At 36.7% G+C, this 19133-nt stretch overlaps 1 protein-coding gene across 1 annotated transcript in view; it reads left to right on the forward strand.

Annotated features, from left to right (window-relative positions):
• The first annotated feature begins 6189 nt into the window (after positions 1 to 6189).
• The window catches only part of aop (anterior open), a 268646-nt gene continuing 255702 nt past the window's right edge, over positions 6190 to 19133 (forward strand). Inside the window, exon 1 of the mRNA XM_069826438.1 lies at positions 6190 to 6668. The gene's annotated coding sequence lies outside the window, so the exon portion shown is untranslated. The remainder of the gene's footprint in view (positions 6669 to 19133) is intronic.

Here is a 19133-nt window from a genome sequence, read left to right on the forward strand (position 1 = left end):
AATGATCCACTTAATTAACAAGGAAATACGAACTTCGTGCCATAACAGCACCTTCTTTCTAGCGCACTTCGATAGACGACATTTTAGTAGTTACACATTATATGTTAGACATTCTTGTCACTTAGACCTATTATCAGACATTTGTTGCGATTAGACATTTTGTACATTAAATCTTGTTTACAATTAGATATCGAGTTTATTAGACTTAACAGTATCAGACTTATCGACCTGGAAGGGATATTGCCAGTGGGCCTCGACATGTGGACGTCTTTCGATTAGCAAGTGATTATCTCGCATATACTAAACACTCTTGCGAACAGACTAGCACCAGGAATAGTCCGATCTATAAGCAGATCTCGCCATTGGGCGCCCCTGATTGATGCCGACAGCCTAATAGCAGGAGACAAGACAAAGCTCACTGCCAGCAGATCCCATGAGATTCGTGGTGAACAAGCTCATGAAGTAGGTTTTTTCAGATTACTTTTTCCCAGTAAAGCAATAAAAAACGAGGTAGGACCATTTTTACAAAGTTGTGGAAAACAACAAAAAACATTACAAGAATTAAAATTTTAACTGAGCTTCTTTCCTTTTTCAGAGTATATCCTAGGTACCTAGAAGTTTCATTTTATCACTCACGCATTTATCACAATCAGCAATTTGGGGAGGGGGGTAAAATATGAACAAATAATGAAGCTATCCCCTTTTTGCAATAAAATTAGATATAATTATTCACATTTTGCACTGAACACACATTTACTGTGCGAATATCAGAAACTACAACACGAGACATAACAGATATAGATAATAAATATGTTTTGAGAGAAAAAAAGTTGTTTTAAATTAAACATTTCATAGTGTGTTTTTGGGGACGCCATTGATTTAATTCCCGATATGCTCAGTAAATTTAATAGAGCAGTGTATTAATTGTCCAGAAATTTGATCCGAACAAATGTAATATTTTAAAATTTATTTGCAGAAAGAAAAGTTAGATTTGTTTGGATGAAATTTCTGCACATTTGAAGGACAAAACTAAAATTCTTTCAATAATTATTACCATAATACACTGCTCTCTTAAAATGACTGAGCATATTGGGGAATTAAATCAATAACTTTCCCAAAACATGCTATGTAATGTTTCATATAAAACAATTTTCATCTCGCAAAGGAAGCACAAAGGAGTAAAATTGTATTAAACTTTTATGTTTGAAATATCTCAAAGAATAATTCCCTGAAATTAATGACATTACTTTCGGTCCACTCTGTATATAGCTGCAGAAGCTGACTCCTTTTTGCAACGAAACGATTGGGATCTCAGCTCGAATTCCACTGAAACTTACTATCAAATGCTCGGAATCACACCGTTCTTGCACTAAAAGATCGGGCATATTTTTCAAAGTATGAAACAAGCAAAACATTAATTTGACCAAAAGTAGAACCACCTCTTTTTCGCAGAGAGCCCTTCAATTGCTGTCTTTATTACAGCATCCCCCTTTATATACAGACTCTATGCAGAGACGCCGACAACGCTCAGAATGAAGACATCAGTAGTGCACCCACAGGGGGCTAAGGGAGCTGAAGCCCCCCCTCCAAATAAAAAAGGAGGAAAGAAGGTAGAAAGAAGAAAGCTTTTCAATGCCTTGATTGCCTGTATTTTTGTGGAAAGTGTGTGATCTTTGAAACATTTATTTTTAAACAGGCCTAGCCACCGGCGTCGCTCAGGTGGTAGCGCGTTTGCCTGCTGATCCGAACTTGTGCTCGGGCGCGAGTTCGGTTTCCGCTCGGGCTAATTAGGGGAGACTGGGGCAAAGTGGTCACCTTAAGAGAAAATAAGCTACAGAACGTAAATTAGCTTTGTTTTCCTCTCACAATCTTTGCTAGTAAAAAGACGTTTCCTGCCCCTTTTTAATACAATCATTACGAATTGTTTACTAATTCAATTTTTTATGCAATCAAGAATTTTTTGTTTGTCTGCACATTGACCACTTTACCCCAGTCCCTGGGTAATGTGGTCCCCCAAAAATAAAGATACTTCTAAATGAATGATGACAGTTATATTATGAATTTTTTCGACACAAAATGTAGGCCTATATTAAGCGTTGTTATCGAATATATCGAATTAATTCACATTGCAAAAAGACAAAAACAAAATATAGTAGTGAAAGTAGAACATAGCGCAATGGAAAAAGGAACGCTGTCAACATTCATACACAAAACCTGTGTTAGTTTAAAAAAAATAACATAGCATTGAAAGTAGAATTAGGATAATAAAGAAATTATTGTAAACATTTCTAAACACAAGCTAGTCTTTGTGCGAGATAATATATTTTTTTTTATTTTTTAAGTTTATTTACACAGAAACCACATTTGAAATCTTCGCTGCCATCATCTTCAAACACAGCACATTCCTCGTGAGCCCATTCTAAGCATGATGAACAACGTATCCATCCTTCACCTCCGGTTGACCTGAGATAGCCTATGTGTCCTTACAGAAAATGCACTCCGCATCATCATTATCACTTCCTTCCTCGCTGCTTGTTTCTTCACGAAGAGCGACCTTCGTCGTTTTCTGTTGCTGTTTCTTAGTTTCAGTGTGATTATTTTTCATAGTATTTCTCCGCACTCCCTTTATTGTGGACTGTTTGTTGTTCTTAGTTTTATCTTTGGCTCCTTTGTCCTCTCTCTCTTCACCCAATTGATTTTTATACGGACTACTGGTCAGGATTTCAGCTGAATCTGTTTTTATCTTTTGGGAACGGGCAATAGTGGATTTGGGTGGAGAACTGATATCTTCCAGATTTACTGTGAAGGATGAACTAGGCTGGGAAGAAATTGCTGCAGGAAGAATGATAATGGAACCGTCATTAGGTGTATCTGAGGATGTGGATGGAACTGGGTCAACAGGCAAGGTTTCTGAATCGTTAGAAGATTCTACATGATTGAGAGGCCTGTCAGTAGGCAACGATGGAGCGAAATCCGTATCATCAAAAACATCTTGATCAAGAGGATATAATCCACATTTTTTGAAGCCATTTATTGCATTTGTAGGTGTTGCTGCTCGTAGTTAAGCCTCTCCAAAAGTTTACTGACCTAAAACTGTGTCTTGGTTCGAGTTCATTACTCTTCTCTTAAGAGTCATTCTTGGAATTCCGAATAATTTGCTGGCTTTTTTGCAGCCCATTTCACCCTTCCTAACACACCTGATAGCCTCGCGCATTTTTGTTGGACTCCAGCTCTATTGGGAAGTTTTGCGGGGTCGATTTCTAGACATTTTATCTGTATTCTGCAACAACAAAGAAATAGTCACGAATTTGACAATTTCTGGGGCAAAATGGTCCCCTAGAAAAAATGGGGACCACGTTACCCCGACCGCTCTATTTTAAACAAAGTCATGGCTACGGACGGATACCATCTTGTATAGTTTTGATAAACATTGAAATATGTAGTATAGAACTGGGTCTTACTTGAGCAATAACTTTATATAGTAACTCTCCTAATGACAGAACGTACAGTGCTATGAAACAGGAAGCTTACCTTACATCAGATCTTCAAAAAATGGAATTTTCTCTGTATCTTATCATTTAACACGTCCAAACACTTCAGCAGACACGTACGTAATGGCTGGATAGAGAAGGAAGTACTACGGAACTCTAAACGGAGATGGCAGCTCCAACTGGAGAGATAAGTAGAGGGTACCACTTTACCCCGGGGGACCACTATAGACAGGTCTCCCCTACCTGATTGAGTTTTCTCTGAGATTTTCTCCAACTGTAAGCCGATTGTCAGGTAATCTATGCGAATACTCCGCCTCTTCTCGTCAAATACCATCTCACTATCATCGATTCCATCGACGCTTAATAACCCAGTAGTTGATATAGCGTCGTTAAATAACCAAGTAAATTAAAACATAAACAGACCTGTCTTTTTTTTTTTTTTAAAAAAAGCTTGAACTTTCGATAATGTTCGAAGTTCTGTAACTTTTATTCGTGGCGAGTCTGGTAGCTCTAACCATTCCCACTAGCCAAACATATCTTCAGTGTTGCCAACAGTTGTTCATATAATCCCGCTAGATGGCTTTCGAAAATCCGTGATATTATAGCAAATATCTCTAGATTTTAATGTGTACTTATTATTATTATTCAATAACAATGTACTTATTATTATTCAATAATAATAATAATAATAATAATAATAATAATAATAATAATAATAGTCAAGATAGAGCATCCACCCGCCAAAGTAACGACACTGCACTTTTATCATTCCCAATGTGGCACTATAAAGCAATTTTGAACACTTTTATCACAGCCACAACATATTTCAATTCTTATTAAACTGTGTATGTTACCGTTAAAACCCGAAGTCCGACAAAACTAGTTTCAACTAGTAAAAATTAGTTTTAAAATGTAGATAGATAGAAAGTGAATTTTCGTAAGATGAAGAATCAATGACAGGTTAGGTTTGGTTTGTTTTGTTTAGGTTTTTTTTTCTAGGCTTTTACCAAACAAAAACCTAAACAAACTAAACTCGCTTTCTATCTATCTATTATTTGTTTAAACTAGTTTTTACTAGTTAAAACTGGTTTTGATGGATTTCGGGTTTTAACGGTAACATACATATGGCTTTATCACTACATTAACACATCCATTATTACACAAAACACACACTGAACGAATTAAATGTAATTATGAAAGCCGCTTATAATGCTAATATGAATTTCATTTCAGAAAGTTTAAAGATTAAAATCCGCTAGTATTCCCGCTAAGAGGGGATAATATAATTTTTTCCGCGAGACGGTTATCCAAAAAAGCTAGATTTAGCGGAAAAACCGCTGAATTGGCAACACTGCATATCTCAGTGACGCAGTCTGTACTTCTCATACCACCCACGTGTCATTGAGGATACAGCTAATGCTACTCTGACACTGATCATAAATAGCCCACCCAAACCATATTTCTGGGTGCGCCACTGGATGGCAGTGACAATTACGGTATGCCTTACATCAATATGCTCACCAAAATTTTTACAGAAACGACCCGAAATCGAATTTCGGTCCGTTCCGATAAGAAATCATCAGCTTATCAAGTAATAACTGGACCGACAGGATCGAAGTGCTCAGCAGGCGAGTGAACAATGCTACACGGAGTGATGCTTTAGTAAACTGCTTTGACTTATTAAGATTGCCTTTTTTTTTTTTTTTTTTTTTTTTTTTTTTTTGCATATTCGCTTTATCTGAAAATTGCAAAAGCGCTAGAGAATTATTTTATACGCAACAGCCCGCCTCCATGTTGACAGAAGAAAGTCTAGGCTCTTCTAAAGGTACAAAGAATTGGTGTAATGCGACAGCTACGTATTAGCCCAGCGCATCTGCACTGAGGAGTAAACGTTTTTACATAGCCTAAGTACCGATTTCGTAAATTAGAAAAATATTTAAACAATTTTCATGTCAATTCCTAGAAAATAACAATTTTGTATTCTGTTATGCAAGGATTGTAAGAAGAACTAACTCTTAATAGAGGGCCAGAGACGTGCTGATCAACGTGTCGCGGGAGTCCAACTCTGTGTTCTGGTGTCAGTTTAAAAGACTCCCAAAGATGTTTATCCCGCTAGTGGTATGGAAACACTCGGTAGATAAACATTGTTCCAGTAAATACTCTGACATTTCATTTACATTCCCGTAAAAATTTGAAGGAAATTATTGAGTACCAACAAAATACGTGAAATAATTCAGAACAAGGAAGACAGGCGTCTCATCTAGACACACTTTCTGAATATCGATGTTGCACAAGTCACATCAATGTTTTCTGCTATTTCAATTTTTTCATACAATGAAAAAGTTAAACTTCTGGTTACGCCCCCTCTAACACACGTGTAGGCATAATTTGCAACACTAAATCAGAATCGATGGTTGTTCCGCGATGTATTGATCGCAATATCGACAACAGCGGGGTTAATTAGTTTTGTCAAGGACTGTACGGTTGCTATTATGTAGGAGCGTAGCTTCCTGCTTGCCACGACCGTGCGGGGCACGGAGGGGCGAGAGGGGAGACGGATATCCGTCAAAAGGCGGGATGAGGAGAGAGATGGAGTGGGGATGGGAATAAAAAGTCGTGATGTAGGTGGAGGGGGACCGGAGTACGAAGAGGAGATAACTATACTAGCGCCGCTCGCTCGCAAGGTGCCGTAGGTTAGCGGCGGATCTGTGAACTATCGGCGGTAACTTTGTGCCAGTCTCAGCTGTTTGTGTGTTATCACAACAGTTCGCACATTCGCACCGCTCGCTCGGTATTTGCGAGTGCTGCCAGTGTGTGTGTGTGTGAGTGTGTGTGTTGTGCTGTTTCTCGTTCTTTTTCTTTTTTTTCACCCCCGTCGCCGTTTAACGGCAGATTCGCACACCTCTTGTCTTGTCGCCCGCTATGGTGATTACATGTCATTATTACACCAGCAGTGATACAGAGGGCTGAGATTAGACTAACCCGGGATAGTGACAGTGTTGAAGTGTGTGGATTAAAAGTGTTACTCATCAATGAAGTGGCAGGTGTTTGTCGGGAACAAACATTTTACAACTTGACAAGTGATTTTTAACTGGTGTCTGATTTTCGTACGTGGTTTTCGCCTGAGGATACTTTGAACACTGGAATATTTTTTGGATAATAGTGCACTGGTCTAAGGTAAATATTAAATGTTAATTTATAGAATTAGTTTCTTTTTATACACGTATGTTTGTGACAAAAGTCGGCTACGCAAAGTTGTTGATGTTTGTGTTCTGTTTAATCCCGCGTTTCTGTAAGCAATTCGAGGGATATGCGTTATTGTCAAATTGTTTTCGCAGTATCAGTGGCGATATTAAATATTAATTCGGGAGATACTGAAATTATTCTTTTCCATCCACATATCATTACACATGATTTAACATTGGACAGTAATAATTTTTTTAGGTCCACTCTTACATGAAAGAGTTATAACTGAAAACAGTTAATATAAATACATTTGCTGCAAGGTATTTTAAATATTTACTATGGAGACATTCGATGACAGTCGTTAGACTTTATTACATATTACATTATTATGCTCCACGTGCAAAAATTTGTTTGTCGTATACGTCCTACGAAATGAAAATGTTAAGATATCCATTGCATTATAGGTAAATTTTAGTTGTACATTGTTGACTTCCGTTTTCAGGTCCATCACAAAGTGTCTTAATTAATGTCGTTGTTGGCTGAAAATTTCATGCCTTGTAAATGCTGCGTGAAATTGAGAGTAAACCAACAAAGATTGTTGTTGATATCAGCTTCTGTATGTAACTCTCAATTTCAGACTCTGGATGTCATGCCTGTTAAAACTCATTGTCATGTCGTAAGTCTTAAGTTCACTGAGTATAAATATTTCAGACAGTTTTGATCAACTGCCGTTCTTTGTAATATTGTTAACAGATTCTCCAGTAATTACAAAGTGACTTTTCATGAGAAGACTAGGAAAAAATGCGGTATGTATTTTTAACTCCCATTTTTTCTTACTGTGATGAGCGAAAATGACGATTGTTAGACTGCCAGTTTTTGTCTAATAAACCATTTAAGAGAAATCTAATTCCAAATCAGTGTTCACACAACATAGTAATCCAAATTGAATTCATTACGCTGTTTTTCTGGTCGTATTCATGAATATTTTGTATCTAGCCTATATCACTTTTGCTTCCGTTTTCCGAATGAAACAAAGAATTAGGGCGCGACCCGAAGATCTACAAGAAGGATATATGTAACGAGTAATTTTAATTTCGACTTGCCACTTGTCTCGTTGTTTACTTGTCGCAGGCAATCGATTCACAGGATTTTATTCACGTTTTTTTTTGTAGTTTCTTTATGGCTTCTACCAGAGCAATAACAAGTTAGAAACTTGTGTCAGGTACTTAAAAGCTAGGAAAAGACACGTGCTTGAGGAAAATCAGCTAATAAGTGTGGTTTGTTTGCAGGATGGGCAAACTTACAACTTTGTTGTAAAATGTTCCCACTACGTATGTGCAGTATGGAAATAGGCTATGCTATATTTAAAAGTGTATTAGCATGTTGACAATAACTACATGGTTTTTGTAATGCCTTACAATTGAACACTAGGTGCAAATATTGTTTTTTTATTTCAACATATTTTAATCTAATGTTCATAGTAGAAAAAGTAACATCTGAATTATATGAAAGTGACCCAGTCGTACTTGTCACTAGACAGCAGCCTTCAACAAAGGGAAAATAGATTTGATTCCAGGCAAATCATGTGGAATATTTGATTGACAGAATGACTGTGATGCATGCTTATTTCGATTTGTGATCTTCTTTCTAAAGACCTCTAAGTTTATTAAAAAAGTTTTGGAACAAAAAAATAGTATAAACAATAGTGACTAACCCTATTATAAACTAAACTTCTGTAAAACTTAAAGAAATGAAAATGATAACATTGAATCATTACTAGCGTTTAGCTGTCCTTATCATCTGATCAGTTTTCAGGACGTGTTCCATCGATTTTGAATATCCATTGATAGTGCAAACGAATAATTTAATAAACAAAATAACTGCAATATTGCACATTTCGAAACAAAAAAACTTCTGATAGTATCTGCAATACTGCGTTTGGATTACTTCCGAGAAAACATAGAGGCCTTTGAACTTAAAACGTTTCGTAAATAATTTTGTCTTAAGAAGTAGATTATAATGAGTATTCTAATGAATAAGTAACAACTCAAAGCACATTTCATTTAAATCATAATGACAGTTATACAATTAAAAATAAAAGGACATTTTTCTGTATAACTGTAAAGTATATCTTATAAAAGATTATGTAATGCTCGTGCGCTTGTAAGTGTATAATGTTTTTTTTAATAAATAAACAGTATTAAGGTATTAATAAACAAATAGGCCTACATCATTGGAAAATATTTCTATCAATTACCAAAGTAGTAATCGTGCTGGAGAAAAAGATAGAAACTTGAGGTCTTCGCGTTAGTAAAGTAACTTAATTAGTTTTGAAATCAAGTACTACTAATTTTAGAACTAATTTTAATTTTTTAGTTTTTTCTATTTGATGTGTCCAATATCACTTTCTATGATACTTAGGACGAAATAAAATAGGCTAAAAAGCAAATGAGAATTTCAGAGAATTCTCGCTGTTTTTTCAGATATTATTCTTGCATCAAAATGTTTTTCATTCATAGTGTTCTGCCCAAGAACAGATCTTTCACTGCTAACACAGCATTCTCTAGTCTTTCCTATTTCCTGCCTTCCTTTTTATCTCCGCATGTGATCCATTTATCTTAATATTGCAGTTATTCTTGGGAAAGGTAAATGTGATAGCTTCCCATTGCTTTCCGCACACTACTCTCTCTTTCTCATCTTAAAATATACCAGAGGACCCAGCGTGGAGGTGAGGAGAGTGGATTTGACTAATTAGAATTCACAAATAAAATTCTAGGGCCCAGCAGAAGCAGATATACGTCGATGGCGATTCTTTTTACACTAACATTACGAGGAAAATAGAATAAGATAATTAAAAATAATTTCAAAAGAAATACTTCACCAACTCCCACAATCCACAACTAATGCAGTAGGTCTATAGAGCATTTTCGACGAACATTTCTCTTTCTTTCTCACTTGAATTTCCTCAAATGGCTTTTCAGAGTATCTGCTTTGTCGACTCTACAGCCCGGGTCAAGTCACAATCGAAAATGTAGACCTATAGCATGTAGTAGGCGGTATTCGAGTCCGTTAAAACCACAATGGCTTAATAATAATAATAATAATAATAATAATAATAATAATAATAATAATAATAATAATAATAATAATATGCATGAATTACAGTAACTTAATCTATCTGTACAAATTCATGACATACATGCTTACGTCCACACCTGTGGAGTAACGGTCAGCGCGTCTGGCTGCGAAACCAGGTGGCCCGGGTTCGAATCTCGGTTGGGGCAAGTTACCTGGTTGAGGATTTTTCCGGGGTTTTCCCTCAACCCAATACGAGCAAATGCTGGGTAACTTTCGGTGCTGGACCCCGGACTCATTTCACCGGCATTATCACCTTCATTTCATTCAGACGCTAAATAACCTAGATGTTGATACAGCGTCGTAAAATAACCCAATAAAATTAAAAAAATACATGCTTACGAATCCGTCAAGCTATTTCTACATTTACACTAACACAAATTGAAATTGAGGAGCGTTTTTGCAAAAGTCGATAGATGCAGAAATTTTAGAAAGTGAATTACATATGGATATCGTATGTTTTCTACCTCCGGAATCGATCTATGAAATCAGATTTATTAAAACTTGATTCATACCGTATGTAGAGACTACCAGGTTTTTTCAAAACTCGATAGATCCTGTCACTTAGTGTAATTTCTGTAAAATCTTGATTTCTGCATCTATCGACTTTTGCAAAAACGCTCCTCAATTACAGAACTTGTACTTTTCTTTTAGTTTTCAGTGCAATTAGCTAGTGGGCTGATAATGCTTTTAATAATGGAGACTAGAGTATTTCAAACGTGAAACCACAGTCTAGTATATACAGTCACGAAGCTCAATACGTAGAAAATATGCATCCACAGATAGTTGCTAACCACTAGGATCGCTACTATCGCCTCATCACAGACAATGCGAAATAGTACCGGCACAGTCTGTTGTTCCTAGTACCCTCAAAACTCAAGCTTCGTGACTGTATATACTAGACTGTTGTGAAACTGTGATAAGGAATGGACAGTGGAGAATTGTTGAAACGAAGTTAGGAAAAATGGAGCGTAAGCTTAAGTCTGCTCCAACAACAATTACATACGATAATTTATAAATTGACCACCCTATGAGAAATTAGTACATAGGTCGTGCTAGATTGCTAGACACTGATATAACACTACATGACAAGTAGCAAAGGCTCCACATGTGAACAAAATCACCCTCTTGAACTGAAAGCGGGATAAGAGAGGGGAAGGTGAGAGAGAGAGAGAGAGAGAGAGAGAGAGAGAGAGAGAGAGAGAGAGAAATTCTAAGACTCACTATAAATTGAACTTTCGAAATGGACTTCTGATTTGAATAAGTGTGCTGTTGCTATACGGAACACTCTCAATGCGTCTCAGAGATAAGTTCTTCGTATGTAATTTTATTATATGTGTATGTGTGTGCGTGTGAGGAAGCGGGTATATGTAGCTGTTCTTCTAGAATTCAGGTGAATTGTTATATAACACAGCACAGGAAAAAAATCATGAATTCCAGTATGTCACAACTACAAGGCGAGTTGTGACATCATAACCTGTCCCTTGAGCACGTCGCTGAACTGATAGCGATATTTGCTGTTGCGAACATTAACGCGACTGTTCTCACAGTGCGTAAGTACGAAAATACTCCTGAGTTAATAGACTCTCTGCGTTACACAACTGCAGGAGATGTTGCCGATATATAAGGTTGGTAGCTACTAGCACATTATTTAGCTAGGTAATCATAGTCACCCGAGCGGTATCGGCTTTTCATGCCACAGACCATGGTTCAACTCACGGCAAGTTCAAATACGATTTGTGATTTACATCTACGGCTATAGGACAAGTGTTAATTCATCATTGTCCCGTCACTGTCCCACGAGGAGCTGCTTGGCATATGCTAGATAAGGTCCTTACATAAAATCAAAATATTTTTTTTATGAACGAAGGCGGCGATGAGGCAGGTTTTCTCCGAGTATCGTAGTTTAATAATTATTCACAATTAGCTAATGTATAAAGTAATGACGATTCATATTGTATATATTGTATATACTCATAATAATTTACAAAATAAGTTGTACATAAATACCGACATATTTTGGAATTAAACATTGGGCTTGTTAAAATCATAACGAATGTATACAAAATTAAAATTTAATGGCTTCATAAGTGATCTAATTATGTGACAACGGAATACTCTGAATTTTTGATAATAGAATAGTTAAAAAACAAAAAGAAATTTCCCTTAGAAATATCACTGCATGTATTTTATGATTTGAGATAACAAATATCACAAGAAGTGAAAGACTTAAAATATTAAACAAAAGAAGAGAATTACAGACATAACTGACAAGAATAAATACTGTGTTAATAAGGAATCACGGCATACTAGATTTAGCACACCCAAGAAGAAGATGGACGAATGATCTTTGTTGCAAATTAGATCTTGGGTACTGATTATGATGATGATGATGATGATGATGATGATGATGATAAGTAAATAGCAGTTCTATGTAGGAACCAGTTATACAGATTTTTGTGTGCCACCATACAAGCAACGATGTCTGCGTACAAATCCAGGTTTCATCACCACAACCAATCGATACAAATCGATAATCGTTTGTATAATTTTTTACTCTTCATTTCCGCACTTGAATAAATGAGTACCAGCATTCAGTGGAGAAGAAACATTTTAAAAGTTTAACTGATAGAATTGGTCTGAAGATGACAGAGCGTTATGATTTAATGGCCTTGAATTTGTTTAATTTCATATTGTATAGGCTACGAGAAGAAATAATTTTGAAATATCCAATTATTAGTCCTGTATCATTATCATCATTCTTTGCTATGATTACAGTTTGAAGCTACAAATCCATCGAAATTGTGTACATAATCTTGTTTCATTTTGCACTGTCTTGTCATAATCTGTTTTCCTTTGAGGTGTTTGATCACATGGTCAAGAAATGTCACCATAACCTTCGTAAATTTCCCATGCGTCGTCAAAATTCTCAGGAAGGTGAGAATGGGATACGCTAAAGGTCTACTCCCTCAAAAATTTTCACAGTTATATATTATTATTGTTATTATTATTATTATTATTATTATTATTATTATTACTTGGTCGAACCGCTGCCATGCTGTATCTTCTCTTGTTTTGTTCTCTTCATCCTGCCTGTAATGCAACTATACTTGTCTGTCGCTATGAAAAGAATCTCCGAGAAGCAGAGGAGCAGGTAGAAAGGAAAATGGGAAGTGACAGTTCCATCCAAAATGTTGTAACTTTTGTCTCGCCTGATATTTATGAAGCATGTGAGTTTCAGAGGAAACCGACACACTTACATTAAGTTAAAAGTCGGCCTTCGTGAACATGTAGCTGCGTTCACAGCACTGTTACACAATTCATAGAGCTTGTCGGTTTATGTAACCATGCTCACACCTTTTGTAATTACAAGATGATGGAACATGGTCTATGTTTCTCAGTCTGTTCTAGTATAAACATGTTCTTGAAGCGAAGTATGATCAGAATGGATAGATTAGCTTGCCTACGCGTATCAACACAACATGACTGAAGTTCTCACAATTGCTTTCGAGCTGTAACTGAACGGACACTAGGCCAGGTTGCCGTAACGATTGATTGTGTATTTGGTTATGTTACTATATAAACCAAGAGGCCAGCATTGTGCGTGCTGCTTTGAGGAACATTCATCATTGCTACTTAAATTATTTTACTTAGCCTACAGTTGGAAATAAAGGGACAAAAGTATAATTCCAGCAAGGTAATGGAATAAAAATAAAAATGGAAATTTTAATTTTAACCTTGTATAGTTTGTATTGATAATAAATGCAATGCGGTGAATAAACATCGAAATCCTAACAAAAGGAATGGAAGGCAAGAACTAACAACATCCTAGGTTAATTGCATGCTTCCAACTCCCTCATTATCCCCGTGCACACCGAGAGATATAAACGTTTCCATTATTTATTGCTACTGACTATAATAGTAATTATTCTATTGCCTCTTTGGTTTCTTGCAGCTTGTTTCTATTCTGGAATGAGAGACTAAGGAGAATATGTTTTTTTTTCCTTTCTTTTTTTTATTTAGTCTGATCCAATATTTTGGGTTTGCCTTGCGACACAGAATAGCTCACAATAAAATTTAAAATGAAAAATTATATAAGCAGGTTTCAAACAAAAGAGATTACGACATGTAGAAAAAATAGAACCTAGTACAATTTAAATTAAGTGTAGGCATACACCATAAAGATAGACCTACTTAACCAAGATAGAATCCACAACTTTACGACGATTATTCTTTAGATATAATAATAATAATAATAATAATAATAATAATAATAATAATAATAATAATAATAATGTTCAGTTCTGTTATGACAATTGATGCCAACCAGATATGGACCGAGAGGGATATTCTGTGCTGGTTAGGCTGACGTACACCCATGAGGGCGATGATATAATTGATAATGAAGCAATGACGAAATGACTTGGGAGGAGAAGCTGAAATACTTTGAGAAAACTTGTCCCAAAGCCTCTTTGTCCACCACAAAATTTACTCACATTGCCAGGGATCGAACCTCGGTCGCCTCGGTGTAAGGCCATCATCTAACCGACCAAGCCACGACTCGGTTATAAAGAAATTATGCAGTACCTGAGGACGTGGGTATTTAACGTTCTTCAAATGAGTGTAGAAGCTATTGTAGCAGCAGTCGTGGAAAATCTGCACGTCTATACTCTAAACTACACGGAACATTGGAAATAGCTGCTCGTGAGTGGAGAAGTAAACATGGCGAATCAGGTGTTGGAAATCGCTGTACGGATTCAGTGTCAAAAATTGTGGATACAGTTTTTTTTTAATGGAGAGAAGGAACTGTATTTTGTAATTTATGGGGGGGGGGAGGGGAAACGGTGTTTGGAAAAAGTATAACGTCATCTGAAATTGTAAGATATTTACTTAATTGAAAAACGACGTTACAGTAGGTTAACAACTAAGTTAGGGCGGAACTGTTAATTTCCATTTAAAAGATTAATAACTAGGCCTAATATTATAATCTAGACTACCCAATAGTATGCACGGAACTTTCGTGAACTTGAGTTTAAAATTCCACATTGTTTAAATCGGCAGCATACACTAATATAAAAGCACCGCGAATAGCAGTCCTAATGTGTAAATTTTTAAAATAACGTACTGTACTCGTATTTGAAGAGTACAGAGAAAAAACGAACAGTCACAATTTTCTTAAGAGTCATATCGTCATCTAATTCAATATATTACTACGAAATTTATTGCTGTTTCTAATGAAAAAAGTAGGAAAGGATGACTCTATCCGTAGTGATAATTCTCCTTTACCAGTTTTGATGAGAAAAAAACGCATAAATTTTGTAGTAAATACTAAATTAAATGATGTCGTCACCCTTACGAGAATTGTGACTCTGTTCGTTTTTTCTCTGTACCCTTCATTTGTTCAAACCTACGATTTTAATACAAAGTGTACGCTATTTGAAACTCGAGCAGTAGTAAGGTTCTTATTTAATGTAAACCCTCTGAATATACATACATCAGTCCGTGGCATGAAGGTGCAAGAATTTCGTGTATTGGCAGACATTTTGCAAGATGACGGAAGACGTACCTGTGCATATTTTATAAGAGGAACTTATCCCTACTGAGATTCAGTGCGATTGTATTTAGTTTTGTTATTTCATCTTTAATGATGATACTATAGGTCATTCGTTATTTTGTTAAACCAAATGCATTCGTGCACCGTAGTGCATAGTAAGAACCTTATGGTGAGGGTAAGTGAGCTAGCTAGCTTGCACGTCGAAGCGTAGCGAGGGAGGGAAGCTTCTCAGTCCACATTTTCCTTCACTTTACGCGCAGTTAGGTTTCACGAGATATCGAATGGCCTATACTGTAGTTCAGAAGGTCTATGTTGGCAGAGCTACCTGACGTCTTGGCAAATGTCGGGAGTGGGGGGGGGGGATGTGTTGAACTAATCCCAGTCAGTATGCAGACACTTGTATAACATCACTTCCTTTTCCTTTCCTCCCCATCCCCTCACGAAACCAGTACATCTGGAGAGGTTTTCACTGGTGGATGTTATTATAATTGTGTGTTGTTAAAGAAAGTTCTGAGGAATCTATAATTATTTTATAATTAACATACAGAATTGTATTTCATAGAGGCCTACTTGTCCTGTTGTTTGTAATTCTTAGTGTAGGAACAAGAGGAAAGTTGCTGCAGTCTGGCGCAAGAGAAATAGTGTACAATCTACACATAGGCTACATAGGTTTTTCGTATAGGAGTATAATGCTTTGAAAGTCGGCACTACGATAGGCATATTGAAATGGCAAAGCGAACGGCTGCTGCTTGTGGAGTATCTGAACGCACTGCGTACCGTATCCAAAATGAAAAAGGAAAAACAGATGGATCAGGAAGGAGAGTCTCAACTCCTGGCAAAAAGTGGTCACACAGAACTCCCACGGAAAATAATATAGACTCTCTCACTGTAATCGCAATCAAGAGATAATTTACTCTTTGTGCAAGACTGATTTCCATTACGCTAAGAATAAGTTCGGGCGGAATCTGCTGATAAAGAAACCCAACATAAATGTAAAAAGATTCCATTTGTTAAGGAAGATTCGCAACTTAAGAACGACCGGCCGCCCCTTCATTTATTTAGGTGAAACATGGATAAACATTAATCACACCAAGAGTAAAGTTTGGGTTTGCAACGATGGTGACATTCTTCTGAATGTGCCTTTAAGAAATAGAGGACGAGCTTCTTGTGGATTTATAACAGGGACCTACCGTAGTTTTAAGACAGAATCTACCAATGACACCCATGAATAAATTAACGCCGTTAATTTCAAATATTGGTCCGAAAACTACTTTAACATTCCACAAAACAGCATCGCAGTAATGGACAACGCCTCTTACCATTCTGTACAGTTAAATAAAGCTCCTACTTCTTCATCTTTTAAATCCGACATGCAATCTTAGTTACGTCAGAACAATATAGAATACGACCCTAAAGCGTCATAAATCGTGCTGTACGTAAAATTTTAAAAGGAGAAAATGGTAAGGTACGAATTGGATACATAACTCAAAGGGAACCACACCGGCGTACCGCAGTACAACTGCCAACATACCACTGCAATTTTAGTACTATTAAATTCATCTGAGCACAAGCGAAAAATGACGTCGGTAAACACAACGTATCTTTCAAATCCAGTGACGTTATACAATTGTTTGAAGAAGCGCTGTCCAAGGTCACGCCAGAGAATTGGAAAAATGCATGTGAACATGTTAAACGAGAAGAGGATTTTTATTGGGAAAGGGACTGAATGATTGAAAACGCGATGAATAGTCACCCTGATAGTGAGGGCGGCATGGAAGTAGAAGTAGAAGTAGAAGAATCCGCCACTGCGCACACCAATAGCTTTATGAAGGGTCTACAGTATGTCTCTTGCCGCCATCCTCCGCACTCCGCAGAAGTCCGGTAGCCACTGAGTGAGTGAGAGGTAAGAACTATATATTTTCTTATTTCTCTGCCAACTAAAGAATTCTATACTATAATAGTTCTTTATTTTTCATTTGTATACATTGCATGATGTGGAAGTAACTTGTCGGGCTTCTTGTTGAGAATAGGTCCTACACACGTTAGTTACGATCTTTCTCATAAAACTGGATCAGGCTGTTTGGTAGAGGACTGCCTCAAATCTGTGGCTCAACGCTTGAGCCCGAATGTCTGTCACGAGACACTGAAGCAAGCAGGACTCTCAGCATCCCAGAGCGACGTTCAAAGATTTTTGTAACTTTTTCACTGACAGCGGATATCGCACAATTATCTAATAAGGTAAAAAGTTTAATATTACTTTCCTTTAGTTTAGCTACAGTAATACAGTATTTGAATGATGACAGTACGTGCATGGTTAACCTCCTGTTTAAGTTTTAAACGAGATCAATGTACTGTAAAAATACTTAACCAGGAGTTAGGTGGCAATTTTAGGTGGTTACACTAACCGACATTGATGCACGTAACAATATAGGCCTAAGTTACTTCACAAGAGATCTGAAATTGTACAAATTCAGTGTATGAGAGTTAAATTGACAACTGTAAGACGATTGTGAGGTTCCTGATAGTGAATATTCGAACTCATCTCACAAAAATACCGTCTACCATTAGTTCTATTGACGTTATACATCTATGCAGTTCACTAATCGCCATTAAATAACAGTAAAAATAAAATATGGATTCAATCTATTGATTAGCTGGTACTCATTCCGTCATTAAACAAAATTAAAATACTTGTAATTTCGAAGTACGGATTTGGGTCTTTTTGTTAAGAATCAATCTACAAGTGAGTATGAAAACGTGTTTGATATGTTTCTTGAAAGGTTCACACTGGTACAAAGAGCATCGGAAACTGGTCGAGTTGGTTCTGACGATTTTCAACACTGTCGATGAACAGCTTTGCCTTCAACTTGTGGGGGTTAATTTATGCAGACCTCCAGGACTTTCGGTTCGAGAGAGCGTCATCGAGGCAGAAATCCACTCTCTGCAGTCATTGTAGCTGATCGTCGTTTTGTAAATCTTAACAACGCCTTCGTTTTGACTAAATCTGATACCGCAAGAACTGGCAAGAAAATCAGTTAAGATTAGTTGTCTTTTATTTTACGACTTTTTGCGAAGACATATTCTTCGTTTTCCTACGCTTTGGACAAAGAGTAATTTTCAGTATTTGCGAAATACGTGTACTGTACTTAAAAAACAGTAGAAACTCGAGTTGAGCTATTTTTATAAGTGAAGGATAGGGGGATATTTAAACAATCTTTCTAGGGCACTTATGGGACGTATGGTTGAGTGGAAGAGAAGGCTTTATGGCCTTAACTCTGCCAGTAGAAATAAATAAATAATTACTACTACTACTACTACTACTACTACTACTACTACTACTACTACTACTACTACTACTACTACTACATAGGCCTAAGATAAGGGCGACTCTACACAATGAGGATAGGCCTACTACTCGTATTTTCCATCACTAGTTTCTACATAATGATTTTCCGACCAAATAAAAAATATTTACTGTAAATACAATATGCAGCGTTACTGTAAATTATGTAGACGATTTCGTAATCTCTTTTGTTATTTGTATCATCATTATGCTGAATGGATATAATATGAATTGTAGATCAACGCTCTTTCTTTACTTGGCTATTTGATGATGCTGTATCAACTACTAGGTTATTCAGCGTCGATGGGATTGGTGATAGCGAGATGAGGCCGTGGATTCGTCATAGATTATCTGACATTCGCCTTAAAGTTAGGGAAACCAGGGAAACCTCGGAAAAACCTAACCAGGTAATCAAGCTGGGGTC

The sequence above is a fragment of the Periplaneta americana genome, chromosome 5 (genome assembly GCF_040183065.1).
Source record: "Periplaneta americana isolate PAMFEO1 chromosome 5, P.americana_PAMFEO1_priV1, whole genome shotgun sequence".
Taxonomy (NCBI): Eukaryota; Metazoa; Arthropoda; class Insecta; order Blattodea; family Blattidae; genus Periplaneta; species Periplaneta americana.